Source organism: Ovis canadensis, chromosome 22 (genome assembly GCF_042477335.2).
Source record: "Ovis canadensis isolate MfBH-ARS-UI-01 breed Bighorn chromosome 22, ARS-UI_OviCan_v2, whole genome shotgun sequence".
Lineage (NCBI taxonomy): Eukaryota > Metazoa > Chordata > Mammalia > Artiodactyla > Bovidae > Ovis > Ovis canadensis.
The window spans coordinates 52711890-52729869 of NC_091266.1; positions in this window are offsets into that span (position 1 = coordinate 52711890).

The following is a 17980-nucleotide window of genomic DNA, read 5'->3' on the forward strand; positions in this document are numbered from 1 at the left end:
ATCAGAAGCAGGGCCACCAGTCAATCACAGACACATTCCACAAAGCATCCCAGCCCTTCATTACTGTCTGTCTTTTCACACTACACAAAGGCTGATGTTGTTCATTAAAGCCTTTTCCTCTCACCACCAACAGAGGGCCTGACCTGCTATGATGAGAAAAGACAGCAAAATAAGAAAATGTGTTAGGACCTTACAGGGCTTTAAAATTTACAAAGCATTACCACACCCACAGTTTCATTAAGGTTTCATAACAATACTCTGAAGTAGGTATTATTATCATTTTATAGCTGAGGAAACAAAGGCTCAGATGGGCTTGGTGATCTGGCTAAAGCCCCAGAGTTAATGAGAAAGAACTGGAACTAGAACACAGTTCTCCCACCTCCCAGCCTAGGCATACTTCCATTGTCTCTTGATCCAAATTGGGGAAAAGTTCAAATTAAAATTTATCTTCCCGACTCCCTTCTTCCTCAGCATATTAGCAAGAATGAATCATCATGGGCAACTACACGAAGAACTCAAATTGCAGGTCTCTGAAAATGGAGAAGTTTAATTACATAGTTACATATGCGATTTATCAACCAGTTTTGATCGTTGACAATTCTCTTTAAAGAATTCTTTTCCTCTAAAAATTAAAATAATATATTTTAAAATCTGCCTTGGGATGCTTTGTTTTCATTCAAATAAAGAGATGACTCTTTCTTATAAGTGTCATGATTTCTAGGCAATTGGTCTAATGTCAGACAGGCATTAATTCCTGGTAGATTTATCATGATTAGTTCTGAAACTGCAAGGCTTTATCTAGAGCAATAGTCATTTTCTGGACAAAGCTAAGTAACTGAAAGTTGTCTGAAGTGGGAGGGGGCATTTTTACAGAAACTTTAAATCTTTCATTCCTAGCTCTCGTTGGGCAGGAATCTCCTCCAAACACCGCTCATCTTGAATGATGCTGGTACAAATTTGGTTTTTCTTGAGGGAAGGAAAAGCTGATGAGCCATCATGTCAAAGGACAGAAAAAGTCAAAATTCCAAGTGTTAATGAGGCAGGCCAAGACTGAGGAATAAGCCTGATGTTCTACAAGAGCAAGATTGGGGCTTTGAATCAAGACTGGGTCTCAGGGACTCTGACCAACAATCTTCCTCCGAGTTTCCCAAGAGGGCTGTGTGCATGCTAAGTCACTTCAGTCGTATCTGACTCTTTGCAACCCTATGAACTGTAACCTTCCAGGCTCCTCTGTCCATGGGATTCTCCAGGTGAGAATACTAGAGTGGGTTGTCATTCCCTCCTCCAGGGGATCTTCCCAACCCAGGGATCAAACCCATGTCTTTGGCTCCTATATTGCAGCAGGATTCTTTACTTCTGAACCACAGGGAAAGACCCTAACCACCAAGAGGGTTAGGCTCCTGTTAATCCTTTACCCCAGGTACCAAGAGGGCCAGTCCTGACCATCACTGGGATTTTCTCCTGTTTTCTACTTTACCTGGTAACCATAGGCATTATTGCTCAGAGAAGTTAATTTACTTGTTAAAACAGCACAGCTTATACGTGGTAGAATGAAGATTCAAGCACAAGTAGAATCTCATTGTTTAGTCCACAAACACTTGCTTAAATTTTCTAAGTGACAGACTCTGAGCTAGGTGGTGGATAGAATAAAATGAGCCTTAAAAGTACAGTTGGGGAGGGGAGTTTGGGGGAGAATGGATACATGTATCTGTATGGCTGAGTCCCTTTGCTATTCACCTGAAATTATCTCAATACTGTTTGTTAATTGGTTATATTCTAATACAAAACAAAAAGTTTTTTTTTTAAGTAAAGTTGGGGGGACTTCCTTGGTGGTCCAGTGGTTGAGACTCAGTGCTCCCAATGCAGGGGGCCCAGGTTCAAACCCTGGTCAGGGAACTAGATCCCACACTCCATGGCAGAGGGCATGCCTCAACTAAGAGTTCAAAAAAGATCCTGCAAGCCACAAAGAAGATCAAAGATCCTGCGTGCCACAACTAAGACCCAGGGCAGCCAAATAAATAAATATTGTTTTGAAAAGTGTAGTTGGAAAATGGAAAAGGGACTGTGGTTGTGGGCTCAGAGGAAAGCAGAGCTGCCAGCAGCAGACAGAACATGGAGCGGATAAAACACCACCTGCACTTCCTTATGTTTAAGCTGTTCCTGCTTGCAGACAAAAGTTTTTGCTGGTATGAAAAGCATCCTGTCCTGACTTTTCCCCCTTCTGCTACATCCTCCTCAAACATGATTTGCCACAGTCCAGGCATGATTTCCTTTACCCGGGGGAAAGACTATGTACTAGGCAGGAAGCAGGCCCTTGGAGAGGTGGGTTGCTCTTCTACACCCCAGAGCTCACTTTAGAGCAGTCACTTACTAATGGTACCCTACAAAGTGTAATTTACCAAATAGGACTAATTTAGAGCCTGGTGCGTGAAGAGTTAACACGTCTCCCTCCAGGGGTGCCTAACTGACTTCTGCCAAGATGGTCTCAGAGGGGATCTGTCCAGCGCACTACAGTCCTTCCAAGCTGTTCAAGGCTTCCGCTGCCTTCATAGGAGGTTCCAGAGATGGAGATGCAGTGGCCTGGGGTGGGGACAAGGGGACTGGGTTCTTGTGTTGGTTCTGCCACTTGAGTCACTCTGTAACAAAGTCTTTCTCCTTTCTATGCCTCTGTTTGCCCAGCTTTGACATGAAGGCAGTGGGCTTTCGATTTTTACGTATCCTTCCAACTTTGACAGTCTAAGACAGTTGTTCTTCTCTTTTGGAGTCACAGATTCCTTTGAGAAATCTACTAAATCAGTGGTCCCCAATCCCCTGACCATGGACCAGTATCAGTCTGTGGCCTGTTAAGAACTGAGCCACATAGTAGGAGGTGAACTGACAGCAAGTGGGCAAAGTTTCATTTGTATTAACAGCCACTCCCCATCACTTGCATTACCATCCTCTCCCCAATCCGTGGGAAAATTGTCTTCCACAAAACCAATCCCTGATGCCAAAAAGGATGGAGACCAGTGTGCTAAATGATAATCTCCCCCACAAAACTACGCCTACAATTCCATGGAAAATTCACGGAATTCCTAAAGTTGAAACTAATATTCTCAGGGCAGTATGGACTTTGAAGTCAGCTAGGTCTGGGATGGAACCTTGGAGATATCCTCCCCCAAACCCCATCCCTTTCCCTCCTCCTTTCATGGATGAATCTCTTACCTGTAAGCCTCATCCAGAAAAATGGCACCAATAACACCTACCTGGCAATATTGCTGTGAGACTGAGAAATAATTATAGACGAGTGTCTGTCCATACAGGGTACTAAAAAAAATAGGTAATGGTACTTGTCATGGGCACTCAGAGAATGTTAGTTTTCTTTCTTTCCCACAATAACCGGCAGTTATCTGTGCATTTCAGGTGTTCCAAAAATGCTGCTGCTTGACTGCCAATGCTATCTTAAAATTCCCTTCCCTGTCAAGCTGTTCCACTGATGGGACATCTTTCCTTACACTCAAGTGGACTATCTCAGGTCTCCAAACATTTCTTTGTGTCTCGTCTCGCCTTCTAATATCTCATCCTACTTAGCATTGTCACATTAAGCTCCCCCAAATGAACACTTAAACATGACATACTCCACAGCTCATAAACTTTTAATAATCTACCATGTGTTTCAACATTTCGCTAATTTCCTCCAGTGAAATAATAATGGTGGCTCACTTTATTGAGCTCTTACTGTATGCCAGCCATTGATTAAGTGAATACATTGTCTCATTTAATGAGGCTCTAAACAGCCTTGCAGGCAATTTAGTATATAGAAGAGTAAGAGTATAATCTCTAAAGTTTGCTTGAGCTGATTCCACCACTTACTGACTATATATTCTTGGTCAAATCATTTAACCTCTGTGTCCTTCACTTTCTCATGTACAATCGAGATAATTATAGAAAATGGCTTGCAGAATATCGCAACAAATTGAATGCAGGAGCAGACATAGAATCCAATTGTCATCTATAAAGCCAGACACGACCATGATTTGCAAACATATTTTTTAAATGCCATTACTGATTTTTGTTTTGGATAATATACTTACTTTTCATAATCTTTGGATTTAACATGTAATAGGTTTATCATTGCTTCATGAACTGATAAATCTCATTTTGAAATGTCTGCTTTTTCTTTACTAGTAAAGTAACTATCAATAGATATAATCCATGTAACTAAAAATCTCTGTGGTGTACTCAATATTTTTTAAGAGAATGAAAGATTCCTAAAGCAGAAGATTTAAGAATCACTAGTGTGAAGTATAAGAAAATGATCGCTAGCAACATTTTGATTTCTCAATCACAATTCTTAGGAAGATCTCACAATCTTGGGCTAATATCACATTAGCGCCTGAAAGGACAAGGTTAAAACTGCTGTGCTGAATGTGATTGGAGAGCCCTGTGGGTGGTGTTGGGAATCATTAATCGGCTTTCTGAAAATCCACAGGAAGTGACTCTCCCTTACAAGCACCCTTTATGAGTGACTCACTGGTAAACATCTCAGGAAAGGGAGGAAGGGAGGAAGGAAGGAAGGAGGAAAGAAAGAGGAATGGCTTTACAGAGATATGAAAATCAAAGAAGACAATAGATAGATAGGTAGGTAGATATCTTATATATAAAATTTAGAATTTAGAATCTGCCACGTGGCAAGAGCTAAATAGATATGAGGTTTCAGTTCAGTTCAGTCGCTCAGTCATATCAAACTCTTTGCAACCCCATGGACTGCAGCAGGCCAGGCCTCCCTGTCCATTACTAACTCCTGGAGTTTACTCAAACTCATGTCCATCGAGTCTATGATACCATCCAACCATCTCATCCTGTCATCCCCTTCTCCTCCCACCTTCAGTCTTTCCCAGCATCAGAGTCTTTTCAAATGAGTCAGTTCTTCGCATCAGGTGGCCAAAGTATTGGACTTTCAGCTTCAGCATCAGTCCCTCCAATGAATATTCAGGACTGATCTCCTTTAGGATGGACTGGTTGGATCTCCTTGCAGTCCAAGGGACTCTCAAGAGTCTTCTCCAACACCACAGTTCAAAAGCATCAACTCTTTGGTGCTCAGCTTTCTTTATAGTCCGACTTTCACATCCATACATGGCTACTGGGAAAACCATAGCTTTGACTAGACGGATCTTTGTTGGCAAAGTAATGTTTCTGCTTTTTAATATGCTGTCTAGGTTGGTCATAACTTTTCTTCCAAGGAGCAAGAGTCTTTTCATTTCAAGCCCTACCATCTTGATGGGGCTTCTCTACCCTTTGATGTGGGTTTTCTCCTCACAGCCGCTCCAGTGCCATGCAGCTGCCAGATATGAGGTATAACAGCTATTTTTATTCTGCTCATTTTACAAATAAGGAACTAAGTCCCATGTAAGTTATAAAGCAACATTGCCCAAAGTCAAATAGTTACCCCTCCAAAACTGTGTATTGGAAAGCCAATGTCTGTTCTGATGGTTTGAATTATTTGCCCTTCATTCAGAGCCTTCCAGAATCTAATTCCAACTTACATTGTTGGGTACTTATATAAAATTCTTTCCTTCCACCTAAATTTACTCTTCAACTTCTGAATGGTGGGGCATTTACTCCTCAAAGCTAGAGACTGGGGGGATTTCCCTGGTGGTCCAGTGGCTAAGACTCCCTGCTCCCAATACAGGGGGCCTGGGTTCAATCCCTCATCAGGGAACTAGATCCCACATGCCATAACTAAGAGTTACCAAAGAGTTGGTGGGCCACAATGAAGATCGATGATCCTGCATGCTGAAACTAAGACCTATGCAGCCAAATAAATAAATAAATAAATCTTAATAAGAGATAAATAAATAAATAAATTTAATAAGAGAGTGTATTCTTGAAACCATCACTGGATATTATATTTTGAAAATAATTTAGAGCAACACTGTCAGATAGAACCTTTTGTAATGAAGGAAATGTTCCACATTTACACTGTCCAGTATGGTAGGTACTAGTTATATGTGGCCATAGATCACTCAAAATGTAGTTATACAACGAAGAACTGAATTTTAACTATACTTAATTTTAATTTAAGTAGCCACATGTGACTAGTTGATGTCACACTGTACAGCTCAGATTTAGGAAATCAAACACAGGTCTTGGATACTAAAAATGCAAAATGCAATAGCCAAAATGAAAATCTCGGCAGAATGAAGCTTTCTAATCTTGTATTAGAAGATAAAGTTGGCCAGGCACTTTTCCAAGGACTTTGTAACATATTAACTCATCCAAAACACCACATGACAGAAACTAAGAAAGAAAATTACAAGATCAGTCCAGGAGATCCAATATCCAAATAACAGGAATTCCAGAAAAATGGCCAGAGGAAAAGGAAGGAAAGAAATTATCAAAGAAACAGTGCAAGATAATTTCCCAATGAAGTATATGAAAGACTCACTGGGTACCAGCATAATGACTATAAAAAGGCCTACCTGAAGCACACTTCTTTGAAAGTTCAGAACACCAGGATAGAGAAAAGACTCTAAAACCTTCCAGAGAGAAATAACAATCACATTAAAAAAAACACAAAACTATAAGTCAGAAAAACACTGGGTTTATCAGCAACACTAGAGCTTAGAAGGCAATAAAGAAATGTCTTCAAAATTCTGGGAAAAGCCAGTTCCAACCAAGAATTCTACATTCAAGTAAATAATCATGTAAGTGTAAAGGTAGAATAGGGCCACTTTCAGACCTGCAAACTCTCAAAAATTACCTCCATGCACCATGTCTCAAGGAGCCACTGAAGGAAATGCCCTATCAAAACAAAGGAGTAAATCATCAAAGAAGAAACAGAATCCAGGAGACAGAGCTTCCAACCCAGGAAGAGAGGATGATCCCCAGAAAAAAAGTAAAGAAAGATGCTAGGAAAACAGCTGAATCACCAGCTTACAGAGCCAGCAGTCCTCATTAAAACAGGACAAAAACACCAAGAAAGATGTCTCCACGAAGAAGGAACTGGGAATATTTAATGCATATGCACTAACTGTAAGATTATACTCACGGCAAACTTTGAAATGAATTCATGTAGTACACAGAGAACCAATTAAGCAAAAAACGTTTAGGGACTTCCTTGGTGGTCCAGTGGCTAAGACTCCAGCTTCCAAGGCAGGGGGTGAAGTTCAATCTCCGACTGGGAACTAAAATCACACCTGCAGTAGGGTGCACGCAAAAATGAAAACAAAAACAGATCAGCAACGCCCACTTGATACAGAGAGTCTCTGGTTTTTCCACATTTGGGAAGATGCCCTAGAGTAGAAAGTGGCAACTCACTCCAGTATTCCTGCCTGGAAAATTTCATGGACAGAGGAACCTAGTGGGCTACTGTCCAGAGGGTTACAAAAAGTCAGACATGGCTGGACACACACACACATGCCATCTGTAAACAAACAAACAAAAAAAGGCTATTCCCAAGGAAAATGCTTTTCTTTATCTTGTCTTACATTTGAAAAAATGCTTTAAAAATGACTACCTCGAGGAAAAACAAAAGTTGCATGCAAAAAAATGGATTCATAATATATATAGTAAACAGCTCAACTGTGAATAGGATTTGTTTGCTATCATAATGTAAATACTAAATGTTGGTCTAGCCACCCCCTCCTAAAAATGTTAAAACTAAACTGAGTATTGGAGGGGAGTAACTATGGACATATAAGGGAGTTGAAGAGGAGGAGTTAAAAAGTGAAAGAAAAAGTCCAAACAAATTTAAGGTGGTTATAGCTTGAGAATGAGGGCAGGGGACGGCTCTTTTATGAAAAGTCTTGACACTTTAACTTTTTAATCCCTTGAAAATAAATCTGTCTAGTTTTAAAGGAGATCCTAAATGACCTACAAGATTAATAATCAATCCAGAAAAGAGAAGAAGCAAGCTATGTTTTACAGTACATTCTGGGTATTCATGTTGTATGTAGTTTCAACACCAATTATTTGAGAAGTTAGCATATAGAAGAGTCTCAGATGGATCATATCCAGTAATGTACTTAGTCTTTGCAATTCCATGGACTGCAGCCCATCAGGCTCCTCTGTCCATGGGGTAGAAATTAAACTACCCAGACTAACTTTCAAAAACTTGTGAGTGGGAATATATAAATAAATTTGTTCAGTCTTTGAGTAGTACCTATTAAAATTATTAAAACACATATTGTTTGACTCAATAATTCCAACTTTCAGAAATATCATATACATGCAAAGGCACAGGACTGTTCTCATAAATATATCTATAAAGGCAAAAAAAAAAAGGGGGAAACAAATTTCCATCAATAAGGGATACACTCATACTATGAAATTTAGAGAGGTTAATCAAATAGACCTATAAACAATGACAGGGGCGGTGGCTGAGAGGAGATACACCACGTCCAAGGTAAGGAGCAGTGGCTGCGCTTTACAGGAGCAGCCATGAAGAGATACCCTACATCCGAGGTAAGAGAAACCCAAGTAAGACGGTAGGTGCTGAGAAAGGGCATCAGAGGGCAGACAGACTGAAACCACAATCACAACAACAGGCCAATCTGATGACATGGACCCCAGACTTGTCTAACTCAATGAAACTAAGCCATGCCGCGTGGGGCCACCCAAGACGGACGGGTCATGGTGGAGAGGTGTGACAGAATGTGGTCCACTGGAGAAGGGAATGGCAAACCACTTTTACTACTCTTGCTTTGAGAATACCATGAACAGTATGAAAAGGCAAAAAGATAAGACACTGAAAGATGAACTCCCCAGGTCAGTAGGTGCCCAATATGCTACTGGAGATCAGTGGAAAAATAACTCCAGAAAGAATGAAGGGATGGAGCCAAAGAAAAAACAACACCCAGCTGTGGATGGGACTGGTGATAGAAGCAAGGTTCGATGCTGTAAAGAACAATATTGCATAGGAATCTGGAATGTCAGGTCCATGAATCAAGGCAAATTGGAAGTAGTCAAATAGGAGATGACAAGAGTGAATGTCAACATTTCAGGAATCAGTGAACTAAGATGGACTGGAGTGGGTGAATTTAACTCATGACCATTATATCTAGTACTATGGGCAGCAATCCCTTAGAAGAAATGGGATAGCCATCATAGTCAACAAAAGAGTCCGAAATGCAGTATTTGGATGCAATCTCAAAAACGACAGAATGATCTCTGTTCGTTTCCAAGGCAAACCACTCAATATCACAGTAATCCAAGTCTATGCCCCAACCAGTAACGTTGAAGAAGCTGAAGTTAAACAGTTCTATGAAGACCAACTAGACCTTTTAGAACTAACACCCAAAAAGATGTCCTTTTCATTATAGGGGACTGGAATGCAAAAGTAGGAAGTCAAGAAACACCTGGAGACACAGGCAAATTTGGCCTTGGAATACAGAATGAAGCAGGGCAAGGGCTAATAGAGTTCTGCCAAGAGAACGCACTGGTCATAGCAAACACCCTCTTCCAACAACACAAGAGAAGACTCTACACATGGAGATCAACAGACGGCCAACACCAAAATCAGATAGATGATATTCTTTGCAGCCAAAGATGGAAAAGCTCTATACAGTCAGCAAAAACAAGACTGGGAGCTGACTGTGGCTCAGATCATGAACTCCTTGTTGTCAAATTCAGACTGAAATTGAAGAAAGTGGAGAAAACCACTAGACCATTCAGGTATGACCTAAATCAAATCCCTTATGAGTGGAAGTGAGAAATGGATTTAAGGGACTTGATCTGATAGGCAGAGGGCCTGATGAACTATGGACAGAGGTTCGTGACATTGTACAGGAGACAGGGATCAAGACCATCCCCAAGAAAAACAAATGCAAAAAAGCAAAATGGCCATCTGAGGAGGCCTTACAAATAGCTGTGAAAAGAAGAGAAGCAAAAAGCAAAGGAGAAAAGGCAAGATATACCCATTTGAATGCAGAGTTCCAAAGAATAGCAAGAAGAGATAAGAAAGCCTTCCTCAGTGATCAATGCAAAGAAATAGAGGAAAACAACAGAATGGGAAAGACAAGAGATCTCTTCAAGAAAATTAGAGATACCAAGGGAACATTTCATGCACAGTTGGGCTCAATAAAGAACAGAAATGGTATGGACCTAACAGAAGCAGAAGATATTAAGAAGAGGTAGCAAGAATACACAGAAGAACTGTACAAAAAAGATCTTCACGACCAAGATAATCACGATGGTGTGATCACTCATCTACAGCCAGACATCCTGGAATGTGAAGTCAAGTGGGCCTTAGAAAGCATCACTATGAACAAAGCTAGTGGAGGTAATGGAATTCTAGCTGAGCTGTTTCAAATCCTGAAAGATGATGCTGTGATAGTGCTGCACTCAATATGCCAGCGAATTTGGAAAATTCAGCAGTGGCCACAGAACTGGAAAAGGTCAGTTTTCATTCCAATCCCAAAGAAAGGCAATGCCAAAGAATGCTCAAACTACCGCACAATTGCACTCATCTCACATGCTAGTAAAGTGATGCTTAAAATTCTGCAAGCCAGGCTTCAGCAATACGTGAACCATAAACTTCCAGATGTTCAAGCTGGTCTTAGAAAAGGCAGAGGAACCAGAGATCAAATTGCCAACATTCGCTGGATCATGGAAAAAGCAAGAGAGTTCCAGAAACACATCTATTTCTGCTTTATTGACTATGCCAAAGCCTTTGACTGGTGTGGATCACAAGAAACTGTGGAAAATTCTGAAAGAGATGGGAATACCAGACCACCTGACCTGCCTCTTGAGAAATCTGTATGCAGGCCAGGAAGCAACAGTTAGAACTGGACATAGAACAACAGATTGTTTCCAAATAGGAAAAGGAGTATGTCAAGGCTGTATATTGTCACCCTGCTTATTTAACTTATATGCAGAGTACATCATGTAAAATGCTGGGCTGGATAAAGCACAAGCTGGAATCAAGATTGCCAGGAGAAATCTCAATAACCTCAGATATGCAGATAACACCACCTTTATGGCAGAAAGTGAAGAAGAACTAAAGAGCCTCTTGATGAAAGTGAAAGAGGGGAGTGAAAAAGTTGGCTTAAAGCTCAAAATCCAGAAAACTAAGATCATGGCAAATAGATGGGGAAACAGTGGAAACAGTGGCTGACTTTATTTTTCTGGGCTCCAAAATCACTGCAGATGGTGATTGCAGTCATGAAATTAAAAGACACTTACTCCTTGGAAGGAAAGTTATGACCATCGTAGACAGCATATTAAAAAGCAGAGACATTGCTTTGTCAACAAAGGTTCATCTAGTAAGGCTATGGTTTTTCCAGTGGTCATATATGGATGTGAGAGTTGGACTATAAAGAAAGCTGAGCACCAGAGTTGATGCTTTTGAACTGTGGTATTGGAGAAGACTCTTGAGATTCCCTTGGACTGAATGGAGATCAAACCAGTCCATCCTAAAGGAGATCAGCCCTGGGTGTTCATTGGAAGGACTGATGTGGAAGCTGAAACTCCAATACTTTGGCCACCTATGAGAAGAGCTGACTCATTTGGAAAGACCCTGATGCTGGGAAAGATTGAGGGCAGGAGGAGAAGGGGACGACAGAGCATGAGACGGTTGGATGGCATCACCAACTCAATGCACATGGGTTTAGGTAGACTCCGGGGGTTGGTGATAGAGAGGCCTGGCGTGCTGCAGTTCATGGGGTCGCAAAGAGTCAGACACGACTGAGCGACTGAACTGAACTGATAAGCAATGACATACAGGACCTCCAAGATATGCTGTTAAATGAAAAGAAAGTTATAAAACACAAAACAATATGTACAAAATGAACCTGTTTATGTCAAGGGAAAACAGAAAACTTGACAACATGTATGAGTGAGTGTGTGTGTGTGTGTGTGTGTAAAAATGCATAAAAACTGCTCTGCAGACTTCCCTGGTGGTCCAGTGGTTAAGAATCCACCTTGCAATGCAAGGGACACTGGTTCCATCCCTGATCCGGGAAGATTCCACATGGCTCAGAGCAACTATGCCCACTTGCACAGCTACTGAGCCAGTGCTCTAGAGCCCGCGAGCCAAGACTATTGAGTCCACGCACTGCAACTACTGAAATCCTTGTGCCCTTGTGCAACAAGGGAAGCCACTTCAATGAGAAGCCCGCATACTGCAGGGAAGAGTAGCCCCTCTTGCCACAACTAGAGAAAGTTCACATGCAGCAACGAAGACGCACCACAGCCAAAAAAATAAAATAAAGTAAAATAAACTGCTCTGGAGACACCAAAATGTTGAAAGTGCATCCTTTGTTCTACCACTTTGCAAAGAGGACTCTCTTATTCTATGTCATGTACTCCATATCCAATATCTCAGTGAATCTTCACAAAAATCACAGTTAGAAAACTTTCCCCAGGTAAAAATCTAGTTAGAAGCTGATGCTCAAGACCTAAGGACAAGGTTATGTTCAAAATGGAAAATAAACAGCTGGCCAATACTTGTTGAGCTCATAGTTGGTCACTAAGCACATTGAAAAGCAGAGACATTAGTTTGCCGACTAAGGCCCGTCTAGTCAAGGCTATGCTTTTTCCAGTGGTCATGTATGGATGTGAGAGTTGGACTGTGAAGAAAGCTGAGTGCTGAAGAATTGATGCTTTTGAACTGTGGTGTTGGAGAAGACTCTTGAGAGTCCCTTGGACTGCAAGGAGATCCAACCAGTCCATTCTGAAGGAGATCAGTCCTGGGTGTTCTTTGGAAGGAATGATGCTGAAGCTGAAACTCCAGTACTTTGGCCACCTCATGCGAAGAATTGACTCATTGGAAAAGACTCTGATGCTGGGAGGGTTTGGGGGCAGGAGAAGGGGACAGCAGAGAATGAGATGGCTGGATGGCATCACCAACTCGATGGATGCAAGTTTGAGGGAACTCCAGGAGTTGGTGATGGACAGGGAGGCCTGGCGTGCTGCGATTCATGGGGTCGCAAAGAGTCGGACACGACTGAGTGACTGAACTGAACTGACCGAAGTACTTTATGCTTAGGTTTTTCTATTTTAGAGATGAATATTCTGATTGAAAGGGGTTGAGTAATTTGTCTAAATTCACATGGCTAAATAAAAGACAAAGATGGAATTCAAGCCCAAGTTTTCTTACTATGGCCAAATTGTGGGGGTCTGTGATGACTGGGATATTTGCTGCAAGGCATTGCCCCTGGGTTACTTGGAATCAGCTCCCCACTCTGCCATGACTTTCCAGGCTAAGAAAACCACTAAGTCAAAACTGGACCCAGCTCCTCACTCAGAACCTAAAGAAGCAGCCTGAATTTTTCAATTCTCAGAGTTACAAAAACATCTTCGATGGCTATGGTGGACATCACTTTTCCAACTGATGGTTGATGAGGCTTCAGAATCCTCTGCAATTTAGTATGACAGGCAGCCATCATCAATCAATCCAGGTTAGCACCAGAGCTGAAACTTATTTGCCACTTTCCCTCTTGTCTCTGAACAGAGACATTGATAGGAAGACCAGGAAAGGAATCTTAAAATGAAATAATGCTTTTGTTTAGGAGTTTGGGTCTCGATGTATTGGCTTACACCTAGCATCCATCGCCGATAAGATAAAAATCATTAACTCCCACCTACTTTCCATTCTCCCCACCTGCAGCCTAATTTCAGATCTCAGTACCTAACTTCAAGATTCATTAATATTTCTCCTCTGTCTACACCTGCCTGATCCAGTTTTCTACTCATTGCTGCTTACCAAAACCCTCTTGTTTGCCTACAGAATAAAGACTTTTAGCTTGGTATTCAAGACCTTTCTTGATGGAGCTACTTTTCCAGCCTCATCTTTCACCTCTACTCAGTGTGTGTCCCCGACACCTGCCTTCACTCTGTTTCATTTTATTCCCCTCCCTCTCCAGTTTCTCCCTAACCTGCCTTTACAAAGGCCTGAAACACCTTCCTGATCATCTCAGAATCCTACAGTCCTTCCTGACAAGCTCTCTGCTCAACCTAACCTAAGAATAAATGCCCTCTCACCTCTCTGGGCTTGCTCTTCCACGCCCAGAGCATCCACTGACAACTGGGTCAGAAACATTAAACTTGCATTTAGCTCTTCCTTGGAAAGGAAAGTCTGAACCTAAGTACAATGGGCTAGATGAACTTCCCTACTGATCACCTATCTAATTCAGTTTCAGTTCAGTCGCTCAGTCATGTCCGGCTCTTTGTGACTCCATAGACTGCAGCACACCAGTCTTCCCTGTCCATCACCAACTCCCGGAGTTCACTCAAACTCATGTCCATTGAGTCGGTGATGCCATCCAACCATCTCATCCTCTGTCATCCCCTTCTCCTCCCGCCTTCAATCTTTCCCAGGGTCAGGGTCTTTTCTAGTGAGTTGGTTCTTCGCATCATGTGGCCAAAGTATTGGAGTTTCAGCTTCAGCATCAGTCCCTCCAATGAATATTCAGGACTGATTTCCTTTAGGATGGACTGGTTGGATCTCCTTGGACTGCAAGGAGTCTTAAGAGTCTTCTCCAATATCACAGTTCAAAAGCATCAATGTTTTGGCACTCAGCTTTCTTTATAGTCCAACTCTCACATCCTGTTTAATAGACGGCAGTCTTACTAATAAATGAAAGAAAAGGAAAACAAAGCAAAACCCAGGCACTTACTATTGGGCATTTTTAGCAAACTCTGCATCCCTGTTTCTTTCCTTCCAGGAGATGAGTGAGTCCATGACTGGGCTCCAGCTTGTGTTGCTGCCCAGAGCACTGGTCTGGAGACTGGAGAAGTAGCATCGGGCCTGCCTCATGCTCCTCTTTCATGAGCTGAGCAGTCAGGTGGGGACAAGGGGCTTCAGGATTGGAGGCCACACCTCCTCATGCCAGTGGTGCTCCACAGACCTGGTCACTGCTTACCTCTTCAGAGACCGACCTTCAGGGAAGGTGTTTCCATTGCTTATTCCTGTGCAGACTGGCAACAGGGCACCACGGTCAGGTTCAGACTAGGTCAAGGCAGGGGGTCAACTCTCCACTTCCTTGGCAGCTGGCACCTCATGTGAGTACATACTATACCCCTCGGGAGGGGAAAGGGGTGAGGGGTGGGGGTCCTGGCATAGGCGACTAGAAGCCCACTCACCCCCTGCCACTGGGGAGAAGCGGTGCCTAGTATGCAAGCCAGGTTTGTGCAGAGGGCACATGCTCCGTGCCACCCGGTCCAGGGCTTCCACCAGAACTCACTGCTGCCACCAAAGCCTTGGGGGCTCAAACCCTTCTGGGGTTCACGCACCTCATTCCTTCCATGACTCAAAGAAAGTAATTTCAAAGTTTCCCTTGAGCCAATCTTGGAAGGAATGCCACCACCCCGTGACCTCCATTTGATTACTAAGATCTGTTGATTTAAACTCAGGAAATACCTTGAACCCATCCTCTCTTCTCCATTTTTGCTGCTACTGCACCAACTGATGCTGCCGCCTCCCTGCCACCACCACCGTCATCCTCACTTGTCCCTCTTGCCGTGAACTCACCGACTGATCTCTGGCGCAAGAATATTTGTGCTCCTGTTTCCATATCATCCCCTCAACTGCCAAAACATCTTCCAAAATATGGACCTGCAACTCACAGATACAGAAAACAAACTGGTGGTCTTGGAGGGTAGGGACAATATGAGGGAAGGGGGAGGAGATGAGAGGTACTAATGTGTGTAAGATAGGCTCAAGGGTGCATTGTACAACACGGGGAATATAGCCAATATTTTGCAATAACTGTAAATGGAAAATGACTTAAAATTATATTTCGTAAAAATGTTAAAAAGAAACAAAATACAGACCTGCAATGATTTTGGGATCCCCTTGGGAGAAACTTTCAGTGACTCCCTATCACCTTAATGGTCAAGTCCAAACATGGTTAACATGGTATGCCAGGCTCTGCCTGCATTTCTGCCTTGTCACCCACCATCTGCCCTCAGTCACTCTGTGCTCTAGGTCCTCAATGTTTCCTCTCCATTTCCACCACTCAACCTGCTCTTTCCCATGACATCTGATGCAAGTCAGGTTCCCTAAGAGGTGGAGAGAGTGGCATGTAGGAGGTTTATTAGGAGTGCTCCAAGTCCAACAGGGAAGGGGAAATAAGAAGGTAGTGTTGGACAGGAGGAAAAGCCAAGCTGCACTGAAGTCTCACCAGAACCAGATGGTATGGCCCTTCAAAACTATCCAAAGTTGGAGCGTGGACCAGCAGGCTTATTCCCAGGTCTCTCAGTCATTGGAAGCCACCAACCGGGGATGACCTTGGGCAAGGTGGTTCTCTGGTTCTCTTCAGCTGAGGCAACTCCCGATAGTGACTTACCACTGAGGCCTGCCTGACAACTGACAGCTGAAGGCTGTCTGCCAAGTCATTAAAATAATAATTTAACACTTTTGGTAAAAAATGCTGTTCTTACTGACGGCTGTGGTGTCCATTCTAAAGGCAGGGAGAGTAAATTCCATTATGACCGGCTTAACCACAATTCCAAGTCTTTCCTACAAGTTAGGACTTAAGGCCAACCCCCTCACTCTACAGATGGGGAAACTGAGGCCTGGAGATAGTCTCAGACCATCAACTACCACAGTAGCACAGTCTTGTAATAAATAGCTGATATTCGAATGACACTTACTCCTTGGAAGGAAAGTTATAACCAACCTAGATAGCATGTTGAAAAGCAGAGACATTATCTTGCCAACAAAGGTCCGTCTAGTCAAGACTATGGTTTTTCCAGTGGTCATATATGGATGTGAGAGTTGGACTGTGAAGAAAGCTGAGCACCGAGGAATTGATGCTTTTGAACTGTGGTGTTGGAGAAGACTCTTGAGAGTCCCTTGGACTGCAAGGAGATCCAACCAGGCCATTCTAAAGGAGATCAGCCCTGGGATTTCTTTGGAAGGAATGATGCCAAAGCTAAAACTCCAGTACTTTGGCCACCTCATGTGAAGAGTTGACTCATTGGAAAAGACTGTGATGCTGGGAGGGATTGGGGGCAGGAGGAGAAGGGGACGACAGAGGATGAGATGGCTGGATGGCATCACCGACTCTATGGACATGAGTTTGAGTGAACTCCAGAAGTTGGTGATGGACAGGGAGGCCTGGCATGCTGTGATTCATGGGGTCACAAAGAGTCGGACACGACTGAGCTACTGAACGGAACTGATTCGAATGTTGATACTAGGCTGTACCAGATGCTTTACAAGCCTTATCTAATTGACTATTCATGAAAGTTCTATGAGAAGTTACCATTATTATCTCCACTTGACATATGTAGATACAGGCTTAACACAATCAGCTTGGTAATGTGTCCTAGATTACACAGCTACTAAGTGGAGGACCTAGTATGTGAACCCATGTCACTTTGACTCTGGAGCCCGTAACTAGTAACCACTAACATGCATTACTTTCTCTTAGTGCAGCAAGTCACCATCCTGAGCCTTGTGAGATACTGAGGAGTGTGTGTGTGAGTGGCTGCTCTTTTGAAGACTGGATACACCACTACCACATAAAGCACAACATTTATTTTCTGTTTTTAGGCTACGAGAATAAGCGCACATGCTTCTAGATAGAAAATAATTTTATCAACTAAATAAACCAAAGAAGGTGATGCTTGTTTTCAGCTTCGATGTATATTCCATGCCAGTTCCTCTGGACCTGGTGGCCTTGCTCCTATCACAGCTCTGATGTCTCTCCAGCCGACACCTTTGGGGCCCATCAAGAAAGGTGTGCACCTGAGTGTCTTTCAGCAAATATGGAGGACTCTCCTTCTGCCCTCCCCAAACTCCCAGGTCTGAACAGGAGCAGCCCAACAAGATGGTCCCAGTTAGGTTAATAAAAGACCTTCCCTTAGATTTGTTCTTGTTGAGTTGCTAAGTTGTGTCTGACTCTTGCGACCCCATGGACTGTGTAGCCCACCAGGCTCCTCTGTCTATGGAATTTCCCAGGCAAGACTACTGGAGTGGGTTGCCATTTCCTTCTCCACAGTTATCTTCCTGATCCAAGGATGAAACCCTCGTCTCCTGCATTAGCAGGTGGAT